Here is a 7,971-nt window from a genome sequence, read left to right on the forward strand (position 1 = left end):
TGCGCTAACACCCACACAAAAATCATTTCTTATGCTAATTATTGCTCTTTTGTCTATTTACTCACCCACACAATTATTGGCCAAATAATTATTTGATATAAAAAAATAATAATTATACAATATAAAAAAATGTAAAATAAAAATAATTTTTTATGTAAAAATTTATTAATATTTATTGTATTTTATAGTGAATGATTTATATTAAATATTTTATAAATATTGAAAATTGATTTTTTTTTTTCATTTTCCCACCTGCACCTACATCCACACCCACACAAAAATCATTTTCTATGGTAATCGTTTCATTTTTATCTATTTATTTATACTAACACAATTATTAGCTAATTATTTGATATAAAAATAATAATTATAGAATATAAAAAAGTTAAAATAAAAATATTATTTATATGTAAAAGTTTATTAATATTTATTGTATAGTATAGTGAATGAATTATATTAAATATTTTACAAATATTTGAAAATTGATAATATTTAGTATTTATTAATTTAACAAAATATTAAATTATGATAATTATTATTAATATAAATGAATAAAAAAAGATATGAATAAGTAATTGTTAAAATAAATAAATAAATTTGATTTATACATATTAAATTAATATTTATGAAATATGAAATTAAAAATTAAAATAAATAAAATAATAAAAGTAATTTATAAATGTTTTAAATATAGTTTCACTATTTAATAACATAAAATTTTGTTCGTTAATTTATAATAGATAGTTTTTAATAATTATTAATCAATGAATTATATGGGAGGAAAAAATTGATAATTAGATAATAAAATATAAATAAAATAAAAAAATAATTACATGAATTGTATTGATATATATTAAGATTTAATTATTCTTTTTTTAGTAAATAGATAAAAGTGAAACAATTAGCATAAGAAAGCAATTATCAAAAGTTTGAATAAAAATATAAAAAATTAGACAAATAATTTGAATATATCTACAACATCATACAGGATATTACCGACACAATAGATAGGATGGTATTTTGCATCTTGGCAATCGAATTGTGGCACTTGATTTTTTTTTTATATTATTTTGTTTATTAATTTATTTTAAATATTATTTATTCATTTTTATTTATTTATATTAATAATAGTTATCATAATTTAATATTTTATTAAACTAATCAATACTAAATCATACAAATGTCAAATATTTATAAAATATTTAATATAATCGATTCACTATATTAATTTTATTAACTTGCTAAATAAATATTAATGCTCTTTTACATGTAAATAATATTTGTATTTTTAAATTTTTTTATATTGTGTAATTATTAATTTTATGTACAATTTTCAATTTTTTTATAAATGATAAATATTAATTTTTTTAATTTTATAAATTAGTCCTTATATATTTATTAATTACAGAAATATAAGGGCTTATTTGTAAATAGTTCTAATATTTATGAATATTTTATAAAATATATGAAAGATTTTGTAATTAACAAAAAATTTAAGGAACTTAAAGTAATTAATCCATTTTTTAAGAAAAAAAAAAGCAGGTATACACTTCCTAAAGCATCTAACAGCTAGACGCTTTTTAGGATAGCATCTAGCTACCTTTTTTATTCACTTCAACAATTACTTTAAAAAAAAAAAAATTATTTGCTGGACTCTAATATAACTAGTGACCAACTCTACCTCTCCACATCAACGAACTGACTCCCTTTTGGTAAATATTTCTCAAGTCACCCCTTTTGATTTTTTTTTTCCTACACCACACCCTTTAAGAAAAGCCCAAGTAAAGTGGAAAAAGCAAGCCAAAAACAAAATCTTCAATCCTTATAATTAATCTCCTAGCAAATTTTTCTTCTTTAGGAATCGCAAAACCAAAGACAAAGGCGCCGAAAATTGCATGGATCCCAATAAGGTCACTTATAAACTCAGATAATGTTACCTTGGCTAGGGTTACACATTTGCATGCTTCGTTAAGAAAATCTTGCTACTGGGAGCAATTCTTGGCAACGCAATTCATCATGCATCCAACAAAACTGGCACAAAAGCAACAAAATCAACTCTAGAAATCAGAACCCATAATGATATTAATGGCCTCTTAGAGTCCCCTGAGGAACCGTTTCTTACGAGTGCTATAGCTAGAGTTAACAAGATCCATACTGCCACGTCATTAAATGCGGCAACAGCCATTGCTTGTGTCCCACTTGGGTCGTCAATAGTTTGAGTTCTGCAAGAATTCGGGCAAGAACAGGAAAAGCAGTAATGGAAAGAGCAGCTCCCGTGAACAAAAGATACTGGCCATAACTGACCTTGTCCTCTCCATGTACTACTTTGCGCAAAAGAAGGATACATTAACTCTAAATAGGAATGGGAGGGATATACTAGCAAGTGTTATTCCGTATGCTCTCTTGCCACTCTATCGAAGTGAGCTAAAATCAAGTTCAAGACGTACAAGAAAAGGATAGAAAAGAAGGCTAATGCTAGCCATAGATTCGAGTATGGGAGTGCTCCATGAAGGGAACACTAATCGAAACAAGTTTTTGTTTCAGCCAAGAGCAGATGGTCCAAGCAAAATTCCACCCTAAGTCCAAGAAAAAAAGAAATCATCAAGATAATATACAAAACAAAAAGAAAAAAAATAAGATGAAAATTAACATACAATTATTTCAGCAATGACTCTGGGTTGTTGAGGGGCTTGATAAGGAAGGTGAGGAAGCAAGTGATGAAGAGCACTAAGATTGTTTGAACTATTAATAGTGGAAAGACATGTTTGATTGATGATCAAATGTAAATTTAACTTCTAAACTTATATAAAGTACCTAGGGAGTTCTTCGATACTATTAATTGTGGTAAAATTTAGGATCAACTAGCATGGTTTTATAGAGGTGTGGCTGTAACACCCTCATACTAAGTAGTTCCGTACATCCTACTGTTTCGGTGATTAATGTCTATCCGGACAGCTAAAATGTCTAGAACTATACTTAAATTACATAGAGGAGTCAAAAACAAAAGTAATAAAGATTAAATAAGGTTGGATGGAAATAAGAGTAATGAAGCAGAAATAGGTTAAATGAGCCTAGGACCCAGCGATTAGTGGCCTATACGGGAAGCGATTATAAGTTCAGTTACTACCTTAAATTTGTGTGAGACCTTATAGAGCCCTTCATGAAGGAATTATTTAGAAAGTATTGGGAACCTGAAAACCAAACAAATGAAAAGAGAATAAGTACAAATAAGGGAATCATAACCTAAGGACTCATCGGGTATAATGTAAAAAGATGGATTATAATCTGATTAGGGGCATTTTGGTCAATTCACTTTAAGAGTGGACTTTTGACCTAAATGTCCATTAATATGTGTGAGGCTAAAATATTGGAATAGAATTAATTTAAGTGTTATGTGTAGTAAAATTAAAAAGGATACAAATGGAATTAATTAAATTGTTAAAATTATAATAATTAAAATTATAATTTAATTAATTAATTTGTTAGATATTTATATAAGAGAAAAATTTAAGTAAAAATAAAATAAAAATTATTTCCATCTCCTTCCACCTTGGCCGGCCTCACTCTTTCTCTTTCTTCCCTCATTTTTTTCTTCCATTGTTAAGCACTCCAAAGCTTCACAACCCTAATTTCTTCCCTAATTGTTACCCCAAATTAGTAGAAAACCCCTAATTTGCCTATGATTGGAAGATTGGGAACAAGAAATTGGGAGAAACTTGAAAGAATTTGAAGATTAGAAAAACTCCATTAGAGGTAAGTTACATCCAAGCTTGAATTACTTTCTATTTCTTGAATTAAGTTTAGTTATGAAGAATTAACATGAAAAATGGAAGAAATTATGCATAGAAATTGAGGTATGGAATCCGACCAAACTTAGGGAGCTAGGATTTTAATGTTTTGGTTTGATTGAATATGGATTTTAGTGTTGGAAGAAATGTGTGCATGAATTGTATGCTTAGAATTGTTGAAATTGCATGAAATTGGTATGAATTGGGGAAGATGGAATATTAGGGTTTTGGAGAAATTAGGGTTTTTGTTGTATGAAGTGCAATTAGGGTTATTGATACCAAATTAAGGCCATTTGAGGTGCAATTAATGTGATTTTGTGTTGAATTGATGAAAGGAATTAGTGGAATGGTAGGGTGCCAATGTGCTGGAATATGGACAGCTTGTGTCCAGTGCACTTAAATACTCATAAGATGAGCTACACAACTTTAATTGGTGTGAAACTAATTAGAAATGAAACATGAGACATAGAGATAAAACTTTCATGAGTAATGCCTGTTCAGAAAATGACCATAAGTTACTCTAATTAAGGCTTGAATCTGGGTTACCAATTCTGGATCTAGAGAAAATGACTATATGAACAGTACTTAGTAAATTAGGCATAACTCACTCTAGAAAACTCCAATTCAGGTGATCCTGAACCAATGAAAACCTGAGACATAGGAGAATAATTCTTATGAAGACCATAGAGTCAAATTATGATCCTAACTCCATCAATTTGCTAGACAAATTTGATCCAGCAAACCTACCCTGATTCTGGACTAACCTGGAAAAGGTGAAGGATTAGACATCCAACTAGTTTTGGAAAAATTATCATAACTTGGGCTACAAAACTGAAAATGTAGTAATTCTAAAGCCAAAATTTTCATAAGATATAGAACTAAAAATTTTATGTTTTGACCAGAACCCAGTTCTTAGGGCAAAGTAGGGGAATTGTTGCGATACGTCATGAATCTCAAATCTGGAATTCCTACACCTTAGCTAATTAGCCCTCTGACCTCCGAATGGTTATCAGGCCATAAACTTCCTCTATAAAACTCTAATCGAAGTGATTCAAAATGATTTAAAAACCTAAGACAAAGACCTAAAACATTATTTTAGGGACTAGAGCCAAATTATGAGCTTAAGATGTCCGGATATAGAATGCAAATTTAAGGAACAAATCTAGAAAACCTGAGATTTCAGGATATGGCACCTAGAATAGTGTTTAGTAAATTGGCCATAACTTGAGATTCAGAACTCCAAATTGAGTGATTCAAAAAGAAAAATAAAAATAAGACATAAAGGAAAACCTTTCATTTAGATCACCTCCCCAAATCATGATTAGAATTAAGTTGAATTTAGACTCTAAAGTCAGATTTCAAATCTGCCCTGAACCCAGAATCAACTAGAACTTGAGAATTCCTTAGAATTTTGTTTAGTTAACTATGAATGGAACTTAGAATGAGTATTAAAGCTTGGTAATTGTGTGATTTCAGTGGACAAAGAGACTTTTAAGGAAGAGAAAGCTTAAGACACAAATAAAGAGATTCATTGAAGGTTTGTGCACAACTAAACTATTATTTTGTTTTTAATTTTGAAATTTAATTAAATGGATCTTGAATAAGTCATTTATGCTTTTTCCTTTATTTGAGAATTTTATATATTGTTTTGACAATTTTGAATTGTGAAATGAGTTTATGATTATGGAAAAGGCGGATGTTGGCTAAATGATTTATTGTAGCAAGGGGGTGAGCGGGTTTTGATTGTTTTTAAAAGTATTTTGAGAAATTGTGTTGCCAACCCTATAAGGGGAATTTGATGAATGAAATGCATTTATTTGATTTGCAATGCGATTCTTTAAATGGAAATTATTTAAATTTATTTTAAAATCGCAGTTAGCATGGCAATGTGATTTGTGTTCCTCATTAACTTGCTTAGTGAGATGATATTTGATGTGATCTCCTCCACTTGTGGGGTTGAGTTTTCCTCTCTAGCTTGCCAGTTGAGGTTGATTCGGATGAGTACTTATATAGCTAGCTAGCCTTTGTGTTCCCCTTTAGCCTCGGTTATTAGGGTGAGATGGCTTTGTCATGGTGTACAACATGGTATTGATTGGAAATTTTGTGTCATAACTCTAACTATGTGAATTATTGGCAACACCCTTAAATTGTGAATATTTTGGATAAAATGTGATTGAAATGAATGATTTATAATTATTGAAATTTGTGATTTCAATTTCATGCATTGTTATAAATTTGAATATATTTCAAATTCCTTGTTATGATTTGATAAAATATGTCTTATATTGTGTTTTAAAATTTAATTGTGTATCACTAAGTGAAATACTCAGTGATAGTTTCTTTATGCTGTCGTAGATAAAGAGAAAGGCGAGGCAGTAGAGTAAGCTACTTGTAGCTGTATTTTGGGTGCTGTGTTTGGATTATCCTTGGGTATAATAGATACACCCACTGTAAATTTATTTTGATATAAATTAGTCTATATTTATATAAAAGACCAATGAGCACTTGTATAAATGGATTTGTACTGGTATTGTCGACACCATAATTTGGCCGATCCCCAGAATCAATAAATTTCGAAACTGATCCCTAGCACTAAGTCTCCATTTGCCAGCCAATTACATTTTCAATCTCTCTCTACCGAACAATCACATTTTCGACCTCTCCTCGAAAGGAATCAAACCAATACTAAGTCCCCATGTCACTTAAAGCCTTACCGATCTGTCAAACCAATTGTCAAATCTCCTGAATAGTCAATTACATTCCCTATCTCTCTCGTCAGACGAAACTGAACCAATACTAGATCTTCATTTTAAAAGTTTAGGAATAATCAAGTTACGGTTCCAATCCGGTTTAATGGCGATCCCGATCTTAAGTACTCAAGCCAAATTTCCAATTTTAAATTAAGTCCTGTTTAGCGTTAGTTCCCTGCCGATCTCATGCTTATGGTGTTTTCTGACCTCATACACTTAGATTAATAATCAACTTTAGTTGTTTTAATATGCTCAGACAATCAAGCGCTTAAGTAATTTAGAGATTTTCCAATCACATCCATTCACTGAACAAAAAGCGAGTTTCATTTCATATTAAAGTTTGTACAAGTCATTTGGCTGGAGGATCACCCCCAGCCTGATCTACATTTTGCTCATTTTCTCTCTCGCCCTCAGCCTCCTCCTCGCTATCCTCACCCTCGTCCTGGGGAGCCAGATCTACCATCCAAGAGAAGTCCTCTTCGGGGTACCGATTTTTAAGCTCGGCCAGGAGATCCCTGTGAGCATTCACATAAGCGCCGGCTTCCCTTGTCACTGCCTCTTCCTCTTTTGCTTTGAGCTCCTTAGTGAGCTGAGCAACTTCACCAGCCCGGAGCGCCTGAATCTCCTCAAGAACACGATCTCGCTCGGCTAGAACACGAGCTTGCTCGACCAGCTTGTCCTCGTAGAACTTCATCTGCCCCTCAATTTCAGATATGTAGTTCTGAGTGGATGAGAGTTGGGATCGGAGGGAAGCTACTTCATGAACCATCTTCTTAACCTCCTTACCCAGGCTGTGAGCCTTCTCCCGGACGATGTGCTGATTCACCAAGCACTCCACGTTCAGGCTCATGGATCGGGTCAGGATATCATCAAGGTTGTCCGGAGACAGCCTGTCCCGATCCTCCCGAAGGCAAATAGAAGCACCCAGGACTTTAACCAAACTCGGATTCTCCCCAGCAGTTCAGTTCTTCTCCAAGGAATGGATAAGCACTTGAGCACCGCGGGAGAGGGTTCGTGTGGTAGGTTGAGAAGGACCCCCTTCCGCACCTGAAGCGACTGGAGGAGCTGGAAGCGGCTCTTCTTGGCGAGGAGGAGATCGGATCACTTCTACCTCGGGGATCGGCTGCCCCGAAGGTTGATATGAGCCCCCTTGTATCTCTTCAGTCTCATGCCTGGGCGTCTAGAGCAGTTCGGATCGCTTCATCTCCCGCACCTTCTAGGAGACTTCTCTCTTTCTCTTCCGGCTCTCCTTGGAGGCTTCGCTGCTTGCCATACCTGCACAAAAAAGAGCTCAGTGAGATCGCTAAGGTCCAAAGGTCTGAGATATAGAAAATACCGATGCCGAGGTCAGAGAGCTGAAGCCCGCGATCTTCGCCCGTGATCAACTCCATTGTCCAGTGATGCAGTTCGGCAGTCACTGCATCCAGACAAGA

General features: G+C 32.9%; 1 pseudogene; it reads right to left on the minus strand.

Annotated features, from left to right (window-relative positions):
* Positions 1 to 1,766: 1,766 nt before the first annotated feature.
* LOC131178472 (cation/H(+) antiporter 20-like) lies at positions 1,767 to 2,749 on the minus strand (annotated as a pseudogene).
* Positions 2,750 to 7,971: the final 5,222 nt, after the last annotated feature.

This window comes from Hevea brasiliensis, chromosome 3 (assembly GCF_030052815.1).
Source record: "Hevea brasiliensis isolate MT/VB/25A 57/8 chromosome 3, ASM3005281v1, whole genome shotgun sequence".
NCBI classification, from domain to species: Eukaryota; Viridiplantae; Streptophyta; class Magnoliopsida; order Malpighiales; family Euphorbiaceae; genus Hevea; species Hevea brasiliensis.